Source organism: Podarcis vaucheri (assembly GCF_965113315.1).
Source record: "Podarcis vaucheri genome assembly, chromosome: 8".
NCBI classification, from domain to species: Eukaryota; Metazoa; Chordata; class Lepidosauria; order Squamata; family Lacertidae; genus Podarcis; species Podarcis vaucheri.
In genome coordinates, this window is record NC_138766.1 from 79,838,055 (window position 1) to 79,863,526 (window position 25,472).

A 25,472-nucleotide genomic window follows, 5' to 3' on the forward strand; every position below is an offset into this window, starting at 1 on the left:
TACTGAGGCCAGGCTCAGATGTTTTTCTTGTATCATTGTGAATTTTATTTTGCATCAGGTGCAGAGGTGTGCTAAAAGATTGGATGGATTGTATAGCAAAGCAGTTTTAGGACACAGAAAGAACACATAAAGCAGCCTTAGACCAAGTTGGACCCAAGTTAGAAGGTGATTGGCTGGGTGCATTCAGTTGGTTGCAATGTGGCTTGTGTGTGGAGAGGGAGTTGTTGGTTCAGGTTAGTCTTATTGAATTGTATCAATATGAGGGGGGCAAAGGCCATTGTCTTCTTGTGCTGCAGATGTGATAAATCATCATCAAACCTTTATTTACATCACATACAAACATTCAGAATAAATAGGCCAGTGCGATCTCGTCGCCATTTCAACAGTACAGTCATTTGACAAAGGGAAGAAGCGGCAAGCAATCTATTTCATCTCTGTGGGTCTCCAGCAAGGGCAGGATCCTGTAGCATACTTCGGCGACAAATACCGGTAAATCAAATAGAGGAACTTAGCTACTCTCTTGGTGAGCTCCTGGTCTCTCCCCTGTAATAAGAAGCGTATGACCTCTGTCTCTCGTTTCCATGTTGGAATACATAGATGGTCTAGAAATTGTTGGCGGAGATCATCATACCTTTTACATTTAAGGGCCATGTGAGCTGGAGTTTCCACCAGGTGGGCATCGCCTGGGCAGATCCTATCTCCTTCTGCCATACCCGCAAACCTACCCCTATGTGATAAATGGGAACCACACTGGGGTGAAGGCATCCTCCTTTAAAAAAAAATATTATTTATAATTTTCAGATATATACATTTCACTGATTTTACAGTCATTTTGACATTTTGAAACTTGACTTCCTTCCCCCTCTTTCTGCAGTTCCTTAAGTGTATTTTTAATATCTTCTACAGATCCAAATTAACAGTCATTTCTTTATCTTCTTTAAATATATACACTTATGTAAAGGTAAAGGTAAAGGTACCCCTGCCCGTACGGGCCAGTCTTGCCAGACTCTAGGGTTGTGCGCCCATCTCACTCAAGAGGCCGGGGGCCAGCGCTGTCCGAAGACACTTCCGGGTCACGTGGCCAGCGTGACATCGCTGCTCTGGCGAACCAGAGCTGCACACGGAAACGCCGTTTACCTTCCCGCTTGTAAGCGGTCCCTATTTATCTACTTGCACCCGGGGGTGCTTTCGAACTGCTAGGTTGGCAGGCGCTGGGACCGAACGACGGGAGCGCACCCCGCCGCAGGGATTCGAACCGCGACCTTTCGATTGGCAGCCCTAGGCGCTGAGGCTTTTACCCACAGCGCCACCTGCGTCCCATACACTTATGTACCTGCAGGTTATTAGCAACAATCCTGTTTACAATCTGTCTGTAAATATTCAATAAACCATTTCCATTCTTTTATAAAAAGTTTGCTATCTTGATCTCTTATTCTCCCAGTAAGTAAAGGTAAAGGGACCCCTGACCATTAGGTCCAGTCGTGACCGACTCTGGGGTTGCGGTGCTCATCTCGCTTTATTGGCCAAGGGAGCCGGCGTACAGCTTCCGGGTCATTTCTGCATATTCCATCAGTTTTTGTATACATTCTTCCTTTGTTAGGACTTCTTCTAGGGGTGAAGGCATCCTCCTTTGTCCCCGTGCTAGTTTGAGTTGGTTAGCTTTTCTAGTAGGGCAGTTTCCCATACATTTGGGCAACCATGGTCCATGTTCACTCCTCTGAAAAGTATCTACATATGGTACCAAGGAACACCAAGGAAGTGGTCTTACCCCCTTTTAAAGCCATCCAGGTTGGTGGCCATAACTGCCTCTTGGGGGAGCTAGTTTGACAATACACCGCTGTATTGAAGCACTTTCTTTTATCTGTCTCAAATCTTAAGAAGCATGTAAGCCTAATACTCACTGCAGATGGTGACAGCAGTCACGAAATTAAAAGACGCCTGCTTCTTGGGAAAAAAGCAATGACAAAGACAGCATCTTAAAAAGCAGAAACATCACCTTGCCAACAAAGGTCCGTATAGTTAAAGTTATGGTTTTCCCAGTAGTGATGTATGGAAGTGAGAGCTGGACCATAAAGAAGGCTGATCGCCAAAGAATGGATGCTTTTGAATTATGGTGTTGGAGGAGACTCTTGAGAGTCCCATGGACTGCAAGAAGATCAAACCTATCCATTCTGAAGGAAATCAGTCCTGAGTGCTCACTGGAAGGACAGATCGTGAAGCTGAGGCTCCAATACTTTGGCCACCTCATGAGAAGAGAAGACTCCCTGATGTTGGGAAAGATGGAGGGCACAAGGAGAAGGGGACGGCAGAGGATGAGATGGCTGGACAGTGTTCTCGAAGCTACCAGCATGAGTTTGACCAAACTGCGGGAGGCAGTGGAAGACAGAAGTGCCTAGCATGCTCTGGTCCATGGGGTCATGAAGAGTCGGACACGACAAAACGACTAAACAACAACAAAAAGCCTAATGCGTGCTGTGGCTCGTTCACATCATGCACCTGGACCATTATCTTTCAGAGGCATCACTGCAATGTGCTTCAGAAGTCCATCGTTTTGTAATACCCTTAGCTCCTTGATGCTGTCTTTCTTACCGGTAGGGTTTCAACACATATACTATTGGGTAATGATGGCAAACAGAAAGCTTTTCTCAGCCTGAGTTCGCAAGGATAGAAAAATATACCATTTTGTTATTTATCTCTCTGGGATTTTGGGTGAAGGGGAGGCAGGGTAAAGGTCTGTGCTAGAAAATCCCAATCTCAATTCTTCATGGTTAAAGTGTACTAAAAAACTAAACCACTGGCAATTTGGTGCTGAAATCAGCCTCAGCTGAATCACATCGCCTTGCCTAATGGTAGGGCCGGGTCATCTGGGAGAGGAGCCAGCATGCACAAATTCAAATCTATGGTAAGCCATGACATCCATATGGGAAAATTGGTTTTGGTGCAAACTGACAACTTTTAATGGAGAACAAGGAGTGTCACCAGCGGCCACAGTAGACATCACTTGGTTAGATGGACCAACGGTCAAAATAGCATCATGCGAGAAAAAAGGATATGAAATTATACATGATTGTTTGTGTGTTTGTTTGTTTTGTGTATTGTTTGTGTTTATAAAAACTGTGAAAAACCAATAAAATTTTTATTTTAAAAAAACAAAATAGCATCATGCGTGTTCACTTTAAATAAGTTGGCAATCAGATATATATATATATATATATATATATATATATATATATATATATATGCAGGTTTTGGTGTCTTCGGGTGTCTTCCCGTGTAAGAGTTGGGGTGTCTGTGCGACGTTTCGACGAGGTCTCACTCGTCATCTTCAGGCTGGTGCTTTCGGCTTCTTGTTACTGGAACAGAGTAACAAGAAGCCAGTAACAAGAAGCCGAAAGCACCAGCCTGAAGATGACGAGTGAGACCTCGTCGAAACGTCGCACAGACACCCCAACTCTTACACGGGAAGACACCCGAAGACACCAAAACCTGCATTCCTGTACCCGTGAAAATCTACGAAAGCATATATATATATATATATATATATATATATATATATATATATACATACACACACATAAGTCGCATTGTGCTGATTGAATACGTTATAATCTGAATATTTTTGGAATGATATTTGCCCAGCAACTGGGGAAAAAAGCTTACCTTTGTGGTTACAGTGGTACCTCAGGTTACAGACACTTCAGGTTACAGAATCCGCTAACCTAGAAATAGTACCTCGGGTTAAGAACTTTGCTTCAGGATGAGAACAGAAATCTTGCAATGGCGGCGCAGCGGTAGCAGGAGGCCCCATTAGCTAAAGTGGTACCTCAGGTTAAGAACAGTTTCAGGTTAAGAACGGACCTCCGGAATGAATTAAGTTCTTAACTCAAGGTACCACTGTATTATTATTATTATTATCATTATTATTATTATTATTTTGAAGTGAAGTGATTAACTTTCTGGGCTGGAAATTAGCTCCTTTAAATATATGAGCTAAATAATTGGTGTTTTATAGGTGAAAAACACACACAGATGGATATGGAGGAGGTAAAGATGTCCATGTATCCTGCTTCACAGAGAACAGATCTCTAGTTGAAAGATGGTCCAGTAGAAGTCCAATTGAAAGGTAAATAACAGGTTAGCTGGCCTGTCTTCCTTCCTAGTCTAGTGTTTGTGTGTATCTTGTGTGTGTGCACAGACAGATTTTATGCATATAAAAATATCCTCATTTTTTGTGATGTATTTCAGAAGCACACAACTAACCACCCTAGAGAGGGAATTTCTAAAATTCCTTTGTAGAGTTTCCATGACTACTGTATTCCTTACTAGATGCCTGAGAAGAGGTAACTTCTTCTTAGACTTGGGTACTTTTACTGCTTTTTAAGAATACAAGAGAAGTCCTGCTGGAACAAGCCAAACACCCATCCATTCTATTTCTCTGGCAAGATCTGAATACCTTAATTGACAAAAAAAAACAAAAAACCTTTAAGCAGTTTACAAAACCAATATAAAATGTTTGCCCAAATGCAGTTAAAACCAAACAGTAAAAACAAATTTACATAGAAATTACCGATACGGGTAAAACCAGCCAATTAAAACAGATATAAATAATAAAATTATATTTCTGGGACTCTGGCTAGAGTTGCTTAAACAAAATATATATATTAGCAGGTGCTCCAAGCAATGTGCATTGAATGCCCCTGCCTAATATTAATCTAGTCCAGCTGCCTTTTATCTGACAAACATTTAGTAGCCAATCTGCTACAAACTCTAAAAAATAATAAGCTCGCAAAACCAGCTTGCCGCCCCTGAACTGGAAATCCATCTGGATCTCCCCATTCAGTTTCAAAACATCATCTTGGATTAAGACGGACATGTAATTGCACCCTGAGTTTGACCAAAACCAGGGGAACTGAAATAACATGCCCACTGCATGTTTCTGATCTGAGAAGGATTAGGAGTGCCTGGAAGTGTTGTGAGAAAGCCTTTTCCCAGGAGATCTCTCACCCAGATAGCTGACCAGAGGCCTCTTTTAGTTTGTGAACTTCCAAGACACCTTTCAGCATCCTTTGATGTGAGCTCTTTGCTTCCTGCCATGCCAAAATACAAAAAACACCACCCACCCTTGCTCTCAACATTGTGTCTATGCAAATCGAACTTCTTTGGTCAACATAAACTCACCTAAGCCTGGGCTTTGAACTGCTAACACCTTGTAGACCTTAAAGATGGGGATTTAAGAGTATGTTTGTCTAGAAGATGCTCTATTATCTCCTTCTTAGCAAGCTCTCAAGGCATCCTATTAACTTAAGCAAAGGAGGAGGAACAATTTGCTTTGAAAAGCAACACAAGCCAGGAAAGAGAGTTAAAGTTCAAACTGTATCCTTTACTGCTCTCTCTCTGTGTGTGTTTAATGCAGTTGTTTGTGGGCAGGATGGATGCAGGGGGGGGGGGTCTTCAGGCGCACTATATTTGTCAGAGTCCTTAAACAAATGACTTAAGGATGGAGTTTCCAGCCTTTAGAGCAAGAGAGAGAGAGAGAGAGAGAGACTCCTTTGTGTTTGTGGATTCAAAGCAGGCTGTTAATGATACCTGAATGTAATTACTGTTTGTTATTGCTATGTGGTGTCTTCTTAAATAAAGGAGAAGAGAGGAAAGCAGAGGGTAAACAAACTTCATGGAGACCAAGAGAACTTCAAAAGCCAAACTAGGGCCACCCCAGAGTCCAAACACAGCTTTCCTGCTCCCAGCTCCTTAAAAGCAACAAAAGAGCCTTGTGGCACCTTAAAGACTGATTAGCAAATTTATTATGGCATAAGGAACTTTCATGCGGTAAAGTCCCACTTCATCAGATGCATGAAGACATCGTCCTGAGTTGCAGGCACACATTTAGCCACATATACAGGCGTGGTTGGTTGGTTGAAATTGCAAGCCGTGAGGTCAGATGGAAATGAAATGCAAAAGAGTACAGAGAATAATAATTATGTACTTAACAGTGGTAATTTGCAAAATAATAATAATTTAAAAATGTTAATTTTAATTTAAAATCCTAAACAGCCTCGGGCCAGTATACCTGAAGGAGCGTCTCCACTCCCATCGTTCAGCCTGGACACCGAGGTCCAGCTCTGAGGGCCTTCTGGCGGTTCCCTCATTGCGAGAAGCGAAGTTACAGGGAACCAGGCAGAGGGCCTTCTTGGTAGTGGCACCTGCCCTGTGGAACACCCTCCCATCAGATGTCAAAGAGATGAACAACTATCTGATGTTTAGAAGACATCTTAAGGCAGGAAGTTTTTAATGACTGATGTTTTAATGTACTTTTAATCTTTTGTTGGAAGCTGCCCAGAGTGGCTGGGAAAACCCAGTCAGATGGGTGGTTGTTGTTGTTGTTAATTTATTTATACCCTGCCCATCAGATTGGGTTGCCCCGGCCACTGTAAGGTAATCATGAATGGAGTTGTTCTAGGGGTGAACCAATGGAGGAAAAAACTGAATAATATTATAATTTTTGAATATCTAACCGTGAAGATACACAGAATGAAAGGGTTTAAGGTCAGTGAGAAAGAGGAGGATTGGTTTGAGAAGATATTGAATTATCTGGGTAGGTTTCAACAATTTGGGGCACTTAAAATGTTAAAAGTTAAATAAACCTTGTGGATGGAGGAGTGTTAACGTATATAAAATTGTACATATGGTTAATTTGAATAGGTTACTATTGATTATGTATACCCAAGGTATCAGCTGCAAGGGGGGGGTTCACTGTTTGTTTTTTGGTTGTTGGTAAAATAAAATAAAATATAATATAAAACAAAACAAAATGAATGGAGTTGTTCTGCCTCATGTCTATTTTTGCTTCTTCTGATGGCCTGGTTTGTTAGCCACAGTTTCCAGAACCTTCTTTCCCCTTTTCATGCTGTCATCCCTTTTAGCAGAGTGTGTTGCATTTTTTTCCATGCCTTTAAAGTTGCACTTGGATTACTTTCTGTTGTCACTTTAGGCGCTGGGCCAGCTGAACACAGGCCGAACTGGAGATATAAATTTCACTTTCGTGCGCACGTAAGTTGCACAAACCCTGAACTGTAAGAAGCCTTTTGTCCATAAACGACATAAAATAACAATTGGTTTGTGCAATCCTTTACATGTCAGCGATGGAACTCGTGACTATTAGGAAACAGCTTTAAAAAACCCCAATATTTATTCAATTTCCCAGTGCGCCCCATGGCCCGAAAGATTGGGAGGACTTCTGTTCTAGGTGCGCACTGTACAACTTGAATACCTGTGGGCTTCTCCAGATATCAAGCTGAACAGGCCTAGGGGATTTGAAAAGATGCTTGAGGGCAGAGGAAAACTGCAGCAAAAGCTAGGTAAAGGTAAAGGGACCCCTGACCATTACGTCCAGTCGTGACCAACTCTGGGGTTGCGGTGCTCATCTCGCTTTATTGGCCAAGGGAGCCGGCATACAGCTTCCGGGTCATGTGGCCAGCATGACTAAGCCGCTTCTGGCAAACCAGAGCAGCACACAGAAATGCCGTTTACCTTCCCGCCAGAGCGGTACCTATTTATCTACTTGCACTTGACGTGCTTTCGAACTGCTAGGTTGGCAGGAGCAGGGACCGAGCAACGGGAGCTCACCCTGTGCCAGGGATTCGAACCACCGACCTTCTGATCGGCAAGTCCTAGGCCCTGTGGTTTAACCCACAGTGCCACCCGCGTCCCCAGAGAAGTTTACAAGACACTAAAATAAATACATAAATGACCGGCTCAGACTTAAAGACACAATTCAAAAGGAAAATGGACTAGGAGGGAGGAGCAAAAGCTAGGCTTGCTATAAAGCTTTATTGAAAAGTAGTGAGGTTTGGAGTCATTTGCTTGGAAATTCCTGCCCCCCAGGGAACATGATCTTGGTAACTTCAGTTCCACTAGCCATGTTATAACAGCCACATGCAAGCATAATCCTGCATCCCATTTTATGTGTGTTGCATGCGCAACAGTATTCTTAGACTCCAAGGAGAACTACTGGTTTCTAACTGACAAAGATGTATTGCAGCAGGACTTCAAAAGATACAGTGACATGTGCAGAGAAAGGGAGATCATCTACACACATTTACACCGAGAGGGGAAAATCGAGTGCTGTTTTACAACTGGAGCAATATTCCGAGAATCAAATCCACCAAGGGATAAAGTCAGCCCAGACTGTAAAGTGAGAAAAGGGGGAGGAAAAATGAAAATGTTCCATAGGCTTTCAAGGTCTCGGAATTTTAATACAATCTAATTTGACTGGCTGTGCTGTGGTCAAGGCTTTGGCGCTAGAGACAATGGAGGGGGAGGTTGCCAGCCCTGGCCCCAGAAAGTGCTCTGGTAACTTTTTGAAATATTGCAGTATCCGTTTTTAAAGATACAAGAGCCTTCGCAAACTCTGAAGCTTGTACAGTAACTGTACAGGAGAAAAAAATTAAGTGGTGGGGAACAAAATCTAGACTTGGAACTTCTATCAATGTTTAGTAGTTTCATGGGGAAGGGCGGTGTAACATCTGCCTTCGATGCAGAAGGCATCCAGCTTGATCCCCAACATCTTCATGTGGGCATTAGAAAGTCTCCCTTTTTAAACCCCTGGTAAGTAAAGGGACCCCGACCATTAGGTCCAGTCGTGGACGACTCTGGGGTTGCGGCGCTCATCTCGCTTTATTGGCCGAGGGAGCCGGCGTACAGCTTCTGGGTCATGTGGCCAGCATGACTAAGCCGCTTCTGGTGCACCAGAGCAGCGCACGGAAATGTCGTTTACCTTCCCGCAGGAGCGGTACCTATTTATCTACTTGCACTTGACGTGCTTTTGAACTGCTAGGTTGGCAGGAGCAGGGACCGAGCAACAGGAGCTCACCCCATCGTGGGGATTCAAACCGCCGACCTTCTGATCGGCAAGTCCTAGGCTCTGTGATTTAACCCACAGCGCCACCTGCGTCCCTTAAACCCCTGGAGTTATCCCAAAATTCTAGGTGTGTGAACCTGATACAACACTTTGGAAGTCCCGAGCCCCAAGTAGGTCGGATTGGCCTCAACCAGGGCCTTTTCAGCTCTGGCCCCAGCCTGGTGGAACACTCTGTCACAAGACACTAGGGCCCTGCAGGATTTGACATCTTTCCACAGGGCCTGCAAGATGGAGCTGTTCCGCCTGGCCTTCGGGCTGAACTCAGTCTAACCCCCGCTCTCATTTCTTTATTTTTTGGTGGAACCCCTTATATGGGATTTTGTATATAACTTTTCCTTCGGCTCTTTTTGCTAGCCCATGTAGGACCAGCATGGATAGCTGGCCCCGGTGAATATTTGACGTTTTCTCCCCTTATGGCTTTGATCTATAGGCTACCACTAGAATGAGGCTGCATTTTAAGCTGTACTCTAACTTATATTTTAATCAATTGTTTGTTGGGTATTTTGTTTTTTTTTGTTTTTGTTTTGTTCTTGATGTTTTTACTGTATTTATATTCGGTTTTAGCTGCTCTGAGCCCGGTCTTGGGCAGGGTATAAATAAAAAATTATTATTATTATTATTATTATTATTATTATTATTATTATTATTATTATTATTATATCTTCCACACCCAACAGAGACTTATCCATTTGTAATCATCTACAAATCATGTCGTCCTCCCAGAGAGAATGCGTGCAGTGGGATCATAAAGACTGACCTCACTGCTGTTGTGGATGGGAGCGATTGGATAGCCACAACAATCCGACTTGTGGTCCCTTGGTTGCTGGGGTAAATCTGTACAGTGGGATCGATTCATGCATTAACCGAGGGATATTTATATGCTGCTGCACGTTGCGTTGAGCTTCCTCTTTTTCTCCTCATGCACCAGATCACCCGCCCACCCTTTCCCTATATTAGGTTTCATTATGACCTTGCTATGCCGTTGTGGGTTGTCTGTTTGGGGGGCAGGGGCCTGTGGTAGGAATTTTCCCATTTGGCTGATTGGCTGTTGTCACGTCTGCCGCATAGGTAATCGTTACAACTTTGTAAGGTTTGGCAGTTAGGCGTTTGTTCAAGGTATGGTGGGGGGAGGTTGTCACCCCTCCCATGCGTGAAAGTGTATTGCGTTAAAGGAATCCAGGGTGTTATGTACAGTGGTGCCCCGCAAGACGAATGCCTCGCAAGACGGAAAACTCGCTAGATGAAAGAGGTGCTTCGCAAAATGAATCTCCTATGGGCTTGCTTCGCAAGACGAAAATGTCTTGCGAGTTCCTGCGGGATTTTTTCCTCCCCCCCCCTTTTCTAAGCCACTAAGCCGCTTATCAGCTGATCCGATAAGCCGATAAGCAGCTAAAAGCCGCTAAAAGCCGCTAATCCACTAATCCGTCAATGGGCTTGTTTCGCAAGACGAAAAAACCGCTAGACGAAGAGAATCACAGAACGGATTCTTTTCGTCTTGCGGGGCACCACTGTACTGAGTTGAACAGGATCCAAAAGGCAGCAGTCTGATTGGTCCTAGAACAATAGGATTCAGAATGCAGCAGTCTGATTGGTCCTAGAACAATAGGATTCAGAATGCAGCAGTCTGATTGGTCCTAGAACAATAGGGTCCAGAATGCAGCAGTCTGATTGGTCCACAGGAGCCACCCAATCCAGCTCCAGGTGGAAGTGAATCCGCAACCTGATTAGCCTACAGGTGAATCCCAGAATTAGCCAATCACTTGGGGCCCATTGTGTAAATAATGTGTATAAAGCAGACATTCTGGGGGAACTTCCTTTCCTCCTCACCACGATGAGCTGAATAAAGAGCATGAAATCCACTCTCGACTCCGAGTATATTTCACAGGGGCTCGCCTTGCTTTTGTCCGATCCCCTTCCAGGGCTTAGGGCCACGCCAGAGCCCCTGGGAGCATTTGGGGTGAGCTTGAGTCTCCCAGAATGTTTTCCCTTCCTGACGTCTGCCGGAGACCAGGCGTCAGTGCTGCCCTGCTGAGGTCAGGTGCAGCTAGTCGAGAACCAATGCCTAAGCAAACCACTCACGATCTGTAATCAATAAAGTTGTGGCCAAAATTATGCCTGTCACCTTAAACTAAATTCCGTGTCAATTGTGTCTTTATTTATTGAGGGAGGTCTTGGGGTCTTAACACGCAAGCTGACCTTATAGCTACAACATCCAGGGTAATTTCTGCCATTCTTCCCTGCATCCCTCTCTGCCACCTGATTAGAAGATTTGGTGAACTTTAAAACTTGCCACAATTTTGTGACCTTTTAATTTGTTCTAATAACTGTATTGCTCAGCTGCAGATTTTTGAGTTCTCCCCACCCCACCCAAGGTTTTCTATGGACCAACATAATTACATTTTAAAAAAAACACACCTGAGACATGGTCCCTGCAGCCAGTGATTTGATGAGTTGCATGCTGCCTCGGGGACAATACAGTTGAAAAGCAGGATGAGAATACTGTAAATAAATAAAAAATATAAACTTCACGTCTTGGAAGGTGGGCTGCACAACTTGATGTTATAATCCTGGATACGGAACAATGCCTTTAAGGTCTGGGGTGGGGGAATTATGCTCTAACAAAATGTTTTGTTATCGTATTGAATGTCAAATTCGGATCACATCCTGGGGTAAATGCTCAGTGTTTATTCAAACTCCATGCTGTTTCCATGAAAATCGGGATGTCTGGACAACTTCACTTGCGTTCGCATCTGGCTGAGATGTAGCAAAGCAACAAAAAGATGCTCGCTTTAGCCAGCCGTTGGGCTTATCCGCACTTAATGTTCTTCTGCTCTTTCCCGGTCTATGCTTTAAAGCTCAACTGGAGCAAACAGCAATCCAAGGAAGACCTGAATTGACGTTTGCTCCGACTGAGCACTAAAGAGCAGGTTTTCACGGGGGAAAGCTCTAGGTCAAAGAACCCCCAAACACTGAATGTTTAAGCGCAGGCATGTGCCTGGAAAGTGCAGGGCAACAAATAAATGTAGATAAATAAGCCCACTGTCACAAATGAGGATGGTTGATGTTAAAGGGTGGTTGAAGAGCAGTGAGGTAGCTCAGTTGGTTAGAGCGTGGTGCTGATAATGCCAAGGTTGCAGGTTTGATCCCCGTCTGGGACAGTTGCATCATCCTGCATCGCAGGGGGTTGGTCTGGATGATCCTCAAGGTTCCTTTCAACTCTACAATTCTATGATTCTATTTTAAGGGAGTCCCTGAGGTGGAGGAATAGAGGGACAGGGCTCTTCGGTTCACACTGGCAGAGTGGAAAGTAACCTAGCAACTTTTTCCTTATTTCTCTCTCCCGCCCCATCCTTCTCTTTGCTGGCCACCAGAAACAGCTGAGAGATGGGGGTGAAGTCACGACGCTTGCTTCCCACCAGGTGGGTTGCTGTTGCAACAATTTGCAATTTGGTTCTGGCAGATCCTGCCAATGCGGTGGAATGATTCAAATGTCAGGTTCCGATATAGAAAACCCTCGTTCCGATTTCTATCCAGCTTTAAAGGCCACAGGCTTTGTTGTTGTTGTTTAGTTGTGTTCAGCTCTTTGTGACCCCATGGACCAGAGCACGCCAGGCACTCCTGTCTTCCACTGCCTCCCGCACTTTGGTCAAACTCATGCTGGTAGCTTCGAGAACACTGTCCAACCATCTCTGTCATCCCCTTCTCCTTGTGCCCTCCATCTTTCCCAACATCAGGGTCTTTTTCAGGGAGTCTTCTCTTCTCATGAGGTGGCCAAAGTATTGGAGCCTCAGCTTCAGGATCTGTTTTCCAGTGCGCACTCAGGGCTGATTTCCTTAAGAATGGATAGGTTTGATCTTCTTGCAGTCCACGGGACTCTCAAGAGTCTCCTCCAGCACCATAATTCGAAAGAATCAATTCTTCGGCGATCAGCCATCTTTATGGTCCAGCTCTCACTTCCATACATCACTACTGGGAAAACCAAAGCTTTAACTATACGGACCTTTGTTGGCAAGGTGATGTCTCTACTTTTTAAGATGCTGTCTAGGTTTGTCATTGCTTTTCTCTCAAGAAGCAGGCGTCTTTTAATTTTGTGGCTGCTGTCACCACCTGCAGTGATCATAGAGCCCAAGAAAGTAAAATCTCTCACTACTAGATCTGAGCAAATCACTCAGACTGCTTACACCCTAACCCATTTGTAGTACCAAAACAAGTAGTTTTCTCTCTCTCCCCCAGGAATCATTCATGCTCACACTCAACATGCTGCTTTCAATCTAGATTGATTCCAGATCCTGCCAATCCACAAGGGTGAGTGTCGTTAATTGTTTGGAAACCCTTCCCTTGGTTAGCTTATCCGGGGATGTAAGCTAGCCTTCCTAATGCTTACCCAGGATGGGGACAAGATGAAGATGGTAGCCAGGTTTCTTCAAGACGCAACGAGGATCTGTGAATGTTATGCAACAGTATTTTGATTGCTAGATGCAGATTTTGCTGAGCAATTTTATTGCACTTTACCTTTCAGAACTTTGTCTATACAGTGGTACCTCGAGTTACAGACACTTCAGGTTACAGACGCTTCAGGTTACAGACTCCGCTAACCCAGAAATAGTACCTCAGGTTAAGAACTTTACTTCAAGATGAGACCAGAAATTGCACATTGGTGGCGTGGCTGCAGCAGGAGGCCCCATTAGCTAAAGTGGCACCTCGGGTTAAGAACGGTTTCAGGTTAAGAACGGACCTCCAGAACGAATTAAGTTCTTAACCCGAGGTACCACTGTATGCCAATAAAGGCTGGAGACTGAAATTGGGTTAACCAAAACAATTTCTTCTTTGCACATGCCCTGGGTGAATGAAGAAAGATGCGGTGATTGTGATCTTAGTACAGTGGTACCTCAGGTTACATATGCTTCAGGTTACAGACTCCACTAACCCAGAAATAGCACCTCGGTTTAAGAACTTTGCTTCAGGATGAGAACAGAAATTGTGCTTCGGTGGCACGGCAGCAGCCGGAGGCTCTATTAGCTAAAGTGGTGCTTCAGGTTAAGAACAGTTTCAGGTTAAGAACGGACCTCCGGAACGAATTAAGTACTTAACCCGAGGTACCACTGTATACACCCACCTACAAGTCATTGGGCAAGTGTACATACCCCTCCCCATTTATTTGGTCCTCCTACATTTGTTTTCAATGTGCAATGAGCTTTTACTTTCGGAATGAAACCAGCTTCTCAAGAAGCAGTTTTCAGAGGCTTCTGTCGCAGTGTCCTGTTGCGCCAGAAGCGGTTTAGTCATGCTGGCCACAAGACCCGGAAAACTGTCTGCAGACAAATGCTGGTTCCCTCGCCCTGAAAGCAAGATGAGTGCCACACCCCATAGTCGCCTTTCACTGGGCTTATGCGTCCATGGGTCCTTTGCCTTTACCATTACAGTGGTACCTCGGGTTATAGACGCTTCAGGTTACAGACTCCGCTAACCCATAAATATTGCTTCAGGTTAAGAACTTTGCTTCAGGATGAGAACAGAAATCGTGCTCTGGCGGCGCGGCGGCAGCAGGAGGCCTCATTAGCTAAAGTGGTGCTTCAGGTTAAGAACAGTTTCAGTTTAAGAACGGACCTCCGGAACGAATTAAGTACTTAACCCGAGGTACCACTGTACCTTCATTATGCAATATATCTAGACTGGGTGTGGACAATGTAGAAAAAAACCAAATGCTGGGTCTCCACTGATTCTAGGAGAAAATGCTGTGCATTTGCAGCCACGATGTAGAGCTATGATTTCTCAAAATAATCGCTGAGCAAAACATCACACCTGGTGACCTGTCTAGGGTAGTGCACATGTCACAATCCCGCAGGAATTCAATAAGTCTAGGTAGTTCTGTAGTAGAACTACCTAAACTGTATAGAAATTTACTTATGTATGCTACTACAGCAGCAAGAACATTGCTTGCCCCAAAATGGAAAGAAGGAGAAGTCCCATAAAAAGATGACTGGATACAAAAGCTTAAGGAATATGCAGAAATGGCGAAACCTACCGGAAGAATAAGAAATCAAGATAACAAACCGGAAATGGCTTATTGAATATTTACAGGCAGATTCTAACCGGATAAAAACATTAGCAGGATTAGCAGGATGTAATAACCTGCAGTTTTATAAGAGTATATATTTACAGTAGATAAATAAATGAGCAAGTTAAATGAACATGGATATGCAGAAGATATTAAAAAATTAATTTAAGGAACCGCAGAAAGAGGGGGAAGGAAGTCAAAATTTGGAAATGTTAAATTGTAAAACTAATGAAATGTATAAATTTTAAAAATATATATAAATAAAATTATATATATATATATGCAGGTTTTGGTGTCTTCGGGTGTCTTCCCGTGTAAGAGTCGGGGTGTCTGTGCGACGTTTCGACGAGGTCTCACTCGTCATCTTCAGGCTGGTGCTTTCGGCTTCTTGTTACCAGTAACAAGAAGCCGAAAGCACCAGCCTGAAGATGACGAGTGAGACCTCGTCGAAACGTCGCACAGACACCCCGACTCTTACACGGGAAGACACCCGAAGACACCAAAACCTGCATTCCTGTACCCGTGAAAATCTACGAAAGCATATATATATATATTTGCTTTCGTAGATTTTCACGGGTACAGGAATGCAGGTTTTGGTGTCTTCGGGTGTCTTCCCGTGTAAGAGTCGGGGTGTCTGTGCGACGTTTCGACGAGGTCTCACTCGTCATCTTCAGGCTGGTGCTTTCGGCTTCTTGTTACTGGAACAGAGCAGAGTTTGGTGTTTGAGTTCCTATAAATACTGTTGAGGGGTGTGGTGTATAGCCTCCAACGTTCTGGGCAGAGAGGAAGTTCCTAGATTAGTGTGCCTTTTCTTCTTTTGTTCCTTAATTACTTGAGGGATATCTTGGGTGATTTCATGAGTGATATTCTGAATATCACTGGGTGGGTCATTAAGTGTAGATTAGTTGCTAAAGCTTTCGTGTCTTGACCTCTTGAGCTTGTGAAGAGTTTTTCTGAGAAGATGGCTGTGCTGCATTTAGTTGTGCTCTGGCTTGGCTTCGTGTATAGGGGCGAGCTATGGTTTTGTGCCTTGTGCCAGCCAGATCTGTGTAGGGATTGCAGGGGGGTGCAGCATCCGGAGGTGCCACTATAGTTTGGCTACTGGATGGAGTCTGTAATATGTCTGTGGAGAGGGTCTGGGTTTGGGTCTGGTGTGGTTGATTGGTGACGGCGTTCTGTGTGCCTCTGGTTCTGGTGTCGGTTTTTGTGGGGAGGGCTAATTTCCAGATGTCTGGCAGGCGGGACGTGTCGTCACGCTTGTTCATGTTGTGAGGGTGTTTCTCCATCGAGATAGAGAAACACCCTCACAACATGAACAAGCGTGACGACACGTCCCGCCTGCCAGACATCTGGAAATTAGCCCTCCCCACAAAAACCGACACCAGAACCAGAGGCACACAGAACGCCGTCACCAATCAACCACACCAGACCCAAACCCAGACCCTCTCCACAGACATATTACAGACTCCATCCAGTAGCCAAACTATAGTGGCACCTCCGGATGCTGCACCCCCCTGCAATCCCTACACAGATCTGGCTGGCACAAGGCACAAAACCATAGCTCGCCCCTATACACGAAGCCAAGCCAGAGCACAACTAAATGCAGCACAGCCATCTTCTCAGAAAAACTCTTCACAAGCTCAAGAGGTCAAGACACGAAAGCTTTAGCAACTAATCTACACTTAATGACCCACCCAGTGATATTCAGAATATCACTCATGAAATCACCCAAGATATCCCTCAAGTAATTAAAGAACAAAAGAAGAAAAGGCACACTAATCTAGGAACTTCCTCTCTGCCCAGAACGTTGGAGGCTATACACCACACCCCTCAACAGTATTTATAGGAACTCAAACACCAAACTCTGCTCTGTTCCAGTAACAAGAAGCCGAAAGCACCAGCCTGAAGATGACGAGTGAGACCTCGTCGAAACGTCGCACAGACACCCCGACTCTTACACGGGAAGACACCCGAAGACACCAAAACCTGCATATATATATATATATACACACACACACACACACACACACACACACACCATTTTAAAAAAGGAATTCAAAAAGTCTAGAATGGAGTGGTCAGTGCAGGCTCCTGAGAAATTCAGCCTTCTTTTTATTTCTTTAAATGACTCCTAATATGGTTGGGAAGATATGCTGTGGAAGCGCGTGCAATTCCTACGGAAGCCTGAGAAGCGCCTGAATAAGATTTCTAGTAGCTTATTTCAGGACTAAATAGAGGGGGGCAAAGTCCTCAGTCTCCGCCGAATCTAAAACAAAACTCATAAAATCGTAGAATTGTAGAGTTGGAAGTAAATCCCAAGGCTAATCTAGGCTAGCCCCCCTGAAGTGTCCAACGTGGAGCTCGAACCCACAGCCCTGAGATCAAGAGTCTCACGCTCTACCGACTGAGCTATCCGGTTATGTATACATAAGCATTCAGTTGGAGGGTGAGTCATGTTTGACTGAACCGTAACCTACGGTACCTTACAGGGTTGTTGGGGGCCAAAATTCCACCCCAGTTCCTCGGGAGAAAGGTAGCACATAGATCTAAAGGCGGCACATAGATCTGCTGTTCCACACACTCTCCAAATGGCAGCTTCTTCTTTCCTTGTAGGGCGCCCTGCCAAACCCCTGTTCTTCCCCGCAGCAAATCAAGAGCTATAAGCAGCGGGTAACAACTTGCAGACACAACTCACTGGCTGGAAAATGTTCCTGACAGCAACAAGGAAGCTCACATTATCCATCCCTCATATCCGTGAAAAAAGCTTAAATCAGGTACGCCACAGAGCTGGGTTTACTGATCAAAGCAAATTCATTCCAGACAAAAACAGAAAGGAGGCTCAATTATTTCCTAGTAGGGCTTAATGGGCTGCAATTGAGGAGAAGCATTTTTATGAATTAAGGGGTTGAGTTATGGTGATCAATGAGGTGCCAATCAAAGGGCCCTTCCTCCCAGGCAGGTGATGAAGGGCGCTTGCTACAGTGCAGCTGAAACCACATGAAATGACCTTGACTCTAGTTAGCAACTGGAAGGATGCCAAGTCAGTCATATTCCATATTAGCACAACAGATGTAAGGGTGCTGGTCCCTTGAAGCCTAATTATTGGGGCTGCTTAGCATCCCGGTTGCTAGCGCAGGACCATCAATGGGCACACTAGTTCAAGGTGTATAACAATTATTGCTGAAATTGCTTCTGATACTGCAGTCCCTAGTATTTACCCAGTTATGGCCGATATGCCCTCATGGGCCAGATAGGACCTTTGCTGGACACAGGTTGGTCCATGCAGGTTCCCCATGTTCACCCTAAGCCCTCTTGAGGCATTATAACTAGGGGTTCAGCCAACGCACGAGGGAAGGGCAATGGGAACAAGTGTGTAGATCTTGCTCTGTTACTATTCTGGTTCCTTTCCACTCTGGTTTAGGGTACGATTGCTGTTCTGCTCAGGGCTTGCTTGCTGGAATTTTGTTGCCTGCTGTGAGACCAGGATGCTGGAGAGCCAGTGTGGTGTAGTGGTCAGAGTGTGGGACTAAGACCTGGGAGACCAGGGTTCAAATCTCTGCTCGGTGTGCTAGGCCCGGGGGTAACCTGAGCGACGCAGTCCAGGTCTGATCCCAAATCCAAGGGTTCCGCAAGGAGTCAGTCTGACAAAGCCAAGGCAGGACACAAGGCAGGAAACGAGGCAAGGTCAGGCACAGGGTCTCAGGGAGGTTCTAGCAAACAGCAATGTTGCTCCCGCAGTGTTGCTGGAGAGCCAGTGTGGTGTAGTGGTTAAGAACGGTAGACTCGTAATCTGGTGAACCGGGTTCGCGTCTCTGCTCCTCCACATGCAGCTGCTGGGTGACCTTGGGCTAGTCACACTTCTCTGAAGTCTCTCAGCCCCACTCACCTCACAGATTGTTTGTTATGGGGGAGGAAGGGAAAGGAGAATGTTAGCCGCTTTGAGACTCCTTCGGGTAGTGATAAAGCGAGATATCAAATCCAAACTCTTCTTCTACTTCTTCTCCCACAACCTGGGGCGAGGTCCGACAGTCTTTTATCTCTGTCAGGGTAACGGCCGGTTCTGATCCCCTGATGACTGCACATAGGTAAGGTCTAGAGCAGAGGTGTTTCTGGGTTCCCAGACTGGAGTTTTGTGCAGGCATGTTCTGCAACATGTCATGGACGATATAACAATGCATTCTTCTTTATTAGTTGTTTTGGATGCTTCCCTCGCATCAGTGCATTACCGACATCTGGATGGGCACACATGGACTACAGCACAACAACAGTGAGTCAAAAATGATAATAAACTGGAACATTTGTGGTATAAAAAATGCAGTATTGCAGCAGGAAGTTATGGGGCATGTGCTGATTGGAAACGAAACAGTGGGCAAGCTTCAACGAAGTTGTTGCACAAGCAGAAGATCAGGCTTTCCCCTCTTTCTTTGCTCCAGTAAATTGCACAGCTTTTATCGTGACAGTTCTGCAAGAGGACACTGGTTGCTGGTTATAGAGGTCTGCCTGTCAAGAAGAGCAAAATCAGGTACCCCTATGCATACATCCCCAGAGTTTTGCTTCGTAATTTCCGTTTTTCCTTTCCGACTGAAATTTCACCAGAACTGGGGTGGGGTAAAGGCTTAAGGTAATTCCTGGAATCACAGTTAAATCCAGCCAATGGGGGCGCATAAGGTCTGGGGCAAATCCCATTGGGATTTCAGGTAGGATTCAATCATGTACCAGCAAACTGAGGTCTTGGAATCGGAGTTGATCAGGAGGTCTTGCACAACGACCCTGCTTCCCCAAACAATTAGACTTCTTGCAATAAGTGACCGGGGGTAGGGTGGGCGGATGCATTGGGAAAGCCTATGGTAATGCTTTGAACACACCCTCACCTAATCTCCCTGCAAACGAATGAGGATGAATATTCAATGAACAGGTAAGCTAGAATGAGCCTTTGTGAACCACTTGCATCCTTTGTGTTATTTGTTTTTTTTTAAATATTTTATTAGATTTTATCGATAGAAAAGTTTAGAAAAAACAAAAAACAAAAGCAAAACAGATACAAAATACAAGAATACAAAATACAAAAATACAAACATTAAACACAAAAAAGAAAAAACACATATAAAAGAAAAACAAAATTTCCCTCTTTCTTATCTCCACTTTAGTTAACTTATTTTCCTGACTTCCTCACGTCTCCCATTTTTGTATCCCTTTTTAAATTTAGTTCAGCAAATTCATATTCTATTAGTTTATCTTTTATTAATCCCCTCATACTTTTTGCCTTGTTGCTAGAGCCCCTTCAATTCATTTCAATGTCATCAGCATTCAAAAATTTTACAGTGATTCTGCAAATAAATTTTAAATTTCCTCCAGTCTTCTTCCACCGACTCTTCTCCCTGGTCTCGGATTCTGCCAGTCATTTCCACCATCTCCATATAGTCTATTAGTTGCATCTGCCATTCTTCCAAGGTGGGTAGATCTTGTGTCTTCCAACTTTGTGTTATCTGTACATGTGTGCAAATGTTTCTCTTTCTCTAACACACAATGCTAAAATAAATTGCGTATTGGTTCTAGTTTTATTATTGTTAAAAGCGGCTAGAAAAGGAGACGGGGAGTAGCCTTCCAAGGAATAATAATTCACTGAGACCCTGTCTACCTTTCTTGGCACTGTCCCGCACGAGGCAGCTGGCCTGTAATGGCATTTTAATGGTGTCATAATACGGTGCTTCTTTTAGGCGTGTCAAACAGTAATGCTTCATCACACTCCCACTTTTGGCAGGCGCTGCACTAAGCATGGCCTGCGGGGGTTTCACATAAGCAGCCATGTCTGCATCCAAGTATACTTTCAAAGTCTATATTACCAAAGATCCCCAGAGGCCTCAGCAAAGAAAAGAAGAGAAACGAAAGGGACATATATCTCCGTGTTTCTCCCCCTCCCCCCCCCACCTCTGTTTCTTCTTCTGTGGCATATTCTCATCTAACTTTATGCAATTCATACAGCTGCATAAAGCGGTTTATTGCAGGGAGTAATTTTGAATTGTTTCTTCAACTTACCTCAGGGTGTTGTGACCCAGTGTAGTTTAACCTGGGTTATAAAGCGTCCGTGCTGCTTCCGTTGCGAGGAAAGTGGGATTTTGTGTGTGTTTTCGGGGAGAGGTTGTCTTTTTTGGTTTTGTTAATTATTATACGTTTTATGTTTGGGTATTCTCTTATTTGTGTGCACCATTGGCTATGCAAATGTAATAAGTGACGCTGTGGGTTAAACCACAGAGCCTAAGGCTTGTCGATCAGAAGGTTGCCGGTTCAAATCCCCGCGACAGGGTGAGCTCCCGTTGTTTTTCTTGGTTCCTGCCAACCTAGCAGTTCGAAAGCACACTTGTGCAAGTAGATAAATAGTGGCGGGAAGGTAAACGGCGTTTCTGTGCACTGCTCTGGTTCGCCAGAAGCGGCTTAGTCATGCTGGCCACATGACCCGGAAGCTGTATGGCAGCTCCCTCGGCCAATAAAGCGAGATGAGCACCGCAACCCCAGAGTCGACCACGACTGGACCTAATGGTCAGGGGTCCCTTTACCTTTACTTTAACTAGTAATAAGATGAAATCATCCCATTTTTATACCACCCACTTTATTTGAGATGGGATGCGATGGCATGTGTAGTCTTTCGCCCTCCTGACCCCCATCCTGGATAGCAAAAAGGTCTCAGAGGTAGGCTGCAGTCTTGAATGTATTTACTTGGGAGAAAGTCCCACTGAGCTCAATTGGACTTACTTCAGAGGAGACATGTACAGAACTGTACTGTTACAGGTGCTTATTGAAACCAACGAACCCACATGTCCTTGCCTTTGTACTGAGTTGTGTTTTTCAATTAAATTGTACACTGTCCTGCACTTACTTCAAGGTCTCAAATAGGCAGCTAGACCGAGCTTTCTGTAATATGCACATTTATTTGAGCACAACTGATTAATTGGCTAAAAGGCAGAGGGTTAACAGTGCAATCCTATACATGCCTACTCAGAAGTTAAGTCCCACTGAGTTCAATGGGGCTAAATTTCCAGCTAGGTCTGTATAGGATCCACACACAAAAATACCCACCAAACCCCCCCCCCCCGCAGCCTTCACATCAGTTGACAGCCCTAATGGCTTCCATTCTAATCTTAACAGAATTTAAGCTTACCAAAAAGAAAAGGAAATGGTTTACATCCTGCCACTTGGTACTGAGGGGCAAAAGAAGGAGACTATTAAAAATGTATATAATATGAAACTAGGAGGTCACTACAGGTTACTCTCCAGGAGCACCGACAGAGCCATGCGGAGAAATTAATGCCTGCCTTGAAACTCTTCCACTAATATAAGTTTCCTCCTAGCTCTGTATAAAATCAAACGGATTGCTCAGTGTCTCATTTCTATTGAAATGTGTTTTCAATTTAGAATTTCTTCCCGCCCTCCCCCCTTGCACCCGCTCACTTCCAAATCCACCCGCTAATATCCAAAAAGAGGGGGCCCAAATGCAGTTCTGACAAAATGTCCCTCTATAGCTTGTGGGTAATGAAACCCAGACGAACTTGCTGCCCATCGAAGAACGGCAAAAGTGGTTTTCAAAATGATGGCAAGGGAATAAAGGAGCAAGTGAGGAGCACCACTTGGGGAAGCGAAACAATACCGAAGAGATAGCAAAGTGGGACAGGAAGGGATGTAGAAGATGGGCGAATCTGAGTATTTTGGTTTCTTTCAGTTTCTTGTTTTCCCAATCTTAAGTTCTGTTTTCCATCCGTTTTTAAAAAACCAGCCACATGAAAATTCATCACCATGTTCCTGGCATGGAGAAAGTGGACAGAGACAGGTTTTCCTCCCACTCTAATAACATTTTAATTCACGGACCTCCAGTAAAGTTGAAGGCTGGGTGATGCAGTGCAAAGCTGAACTATGGAACTCACTCCCTCAGGAGGCAGGATGGCTTTAAAAGAGGACTGGACAGATTCATGGAGAAGAGGACTGTCAATGGTTACCAGTGGTGTAGTGAGGGTTGCCAGAGCCCAGGGCTGCATGGAGAGGCGATGGGAGGGAAGCAAATGGACAGTGTATGCATGCGTATTTGACTGCCTAACCGCATCCACGTCACCCAGGAGATTGCAGACGCAGAGATAAGAAAATAAGAGTTGTTCAGTTATCTGGAGAGGTCACACCAGGCACAGGCAAACTCGTCCCTCCAGATGTTTTGGGACGGCAACTCCCATCATCCCTAGCTAACAGGACCAGTGGTCAGGAATGATGAGAACTGTAGTCTCAAAACACCTGGAGGGCCGAGTTTGCCTATGCCTGGGTCACACACACAAGCTGCTTTACCAAGTCAGACCATTAGACCATCCAGCTTACTGCCAACTGGCAGTGTCTCTTTAGAGTTTGAGACAGGAGTCTTTCCCAGTTGAAGAAGAAGAAGAAGAAGAAGAAGAAGTTATTATTTATAGCCCACCCATCTGGCTGGGTTTCCCCAGCCATTCTAGGTGGCTCCCAACAGAATATTAAAAACATGATAAAAACATCAAACATTAAAAACTTCCCTAAACAGAGCTGCCTTCAGATGTCTTCTAAAAGTCAGAGAGTTGTTTATTTCCTTGACATCTGAAGGGAGGGCATTCCACAGGGCTAGCACCACTACCAAGAAGGCCCTCTGCCTGGTTCCCTGCAACTTCACTTCTTGCAGCTTCACTGCCAGAAGACCCTTGGAGTTGGACCTCTGTGTCTGGGCTGAATGATGGAGGTGGAGACATTCCTTCAGGTATACTTACCTAGTCTTAGCTGAAGCTGCCGGGGCTTGAACCTGGGACCTTTTGAATGAAAAGCAGATGCTCTTCCACTAAGCTGTGGCCTTTCTCTGTGCTTCCTCAGGCTTCCAGAACTCTCCTTGGCTTCAGAACCTCCTCACACACCTCTCTCACTATTTCTGATTCCCAGAAACCTACTGTATTTTTTGCTCTATAAGACTCACTTTTTCCCTCCTAAAAAGTAAGGGGAAATGTGTGTGCGTCTTATGGAGCGAACGCAGGCTGTGCAGCTATCCCAGAAGCCAGAACAGCAAGAGGGTTTGCTGCTTTCGCTGCATAGCGATCCCTCTTGCTGTTCTGGCTTCTGAGATTCAGAATATTTTTTTTCTTGATTTCCTCCTCCAAAAACTAGATGTGTCTTGTGGTCTGGTGCATCTAATAGAGCGAAAAATACGGTACATTCAGAAGTTTCACTGCCTCCAGGCAGAGCTTAGACCATCATGGTCAGCAGCCACTGAGAACTTCCATGAATTCATTTTTCCTGGTACATCTTGTTCACCTTGCAGGAAGCAGCTAGGCCTTACCTACTTGTTATGACCCCTGACCTGCGCTCTGGCCCCAACTCAGATCTCCATGTGTCAGATACACCAAGTGGCCTGCACTGGCCCTGTTGATCCATCTGCATTATATTATGTCCTCATTTATTACCAAGTGTGGTTTTCAAAGGGGATTCATTAAAGAGACGCAACCCATTGCACAACGAAGGGACTGTTTTTCTTCCCACCGCTCTCGCCTTCCCTCCTCTTCTCAAGTTTCTCTTTCCCTCCCTTGCGATGGCAGGGATATGAGATGCTGGTGGGACAATATTTTGGATCCAACGCCAGTTCATCTGTTCTGGACAATTAATGTGGGTGGCAAACAATACCTGACTCAACCTTTTTCTCCCCTCCTTTCTTTTTGGTGGCTGCCAAAACCATGAGAAGTGGTTAATTATCTTCTACAGCCTGTCTCTTACTTAATAAGGTGCCGGACTGCTGCACTTCAGTCTGGAAAATCTGGCTTCCTCCTAAGAGAAACAAAGGAATAATTATATGCCTGTGCAAAGAAAGAGAGAGAAAATAAATACATTTCATAGGAGAAATAATTTCAATAAGCGCCTAATTTGTGTTTTAAGAAAAAGCTCCTAGGATTCATATGTTCAGGCCCAATGCATAGTCCACACCTAGGGTAGCCGCTTATCCATTGCCACAAAGAGGACACATATTTGCATAAAATTTGCGTTTGCTCATTTATATGTATAGAATCACAGAATCTTAAAAGTTGGAAGGGACCCCACGGGTCATCTAGTCCAACCCCCTGCAATGCAGGAATCTCAGCTAAAGCATCCATGACAGGTGGCCATCCAACCTCTGCTTAAAAACCTCCAAGGAAGGAGAGTTCACCACCTCTCCTGGCAGTCTGTTCCACTGCTGAACAGCTCTTACTGTCAGAAAGTTTTCTGAATGTTTAGGTAGATTCTCCTTTATTGCAACTTGAAGCCATTGGTTCGAGTCCTACTCTCCAGAGCATCATTTATTAAGACATTAAATAACAACGGGCCCAGGACAGAACCATGTGGCACCCTATTTGTCACTTTTTTCCAGGGTGACGAGGAACCATTAATGAGTACTCTTCGGGTCCGGTCAGTCAACCAGCTACAAATCCACCTAACAATTACCTCGTTCAACCCATATTTTAGCAGCCTCCTTGTGAG

General features: G+C 44.7%; 1 long non-coding RNA gene across 1 annotated transcript; it reads right to left on the minus strand.

Annotated features, from left to right (window-relative positions):
• Positions 1–285: 285 nt before the first annotated feature.
• Positions 286–17,574, minus strand: LOC309539687. Its single transcript, XR_014222953.1, has 3 exons — positions 17,458–17,574; positions 13,302–13,358; positions 286–543 (listed from the first exon to the last, which is right to left on the minus strand). It is a non-coding gene; the product is annotated as an uncharacterized lncRNA (long non-coding RNA).
• Between the last annotated feature and the right edge of the window lie 7,898 nt (positions 17,575–25,472).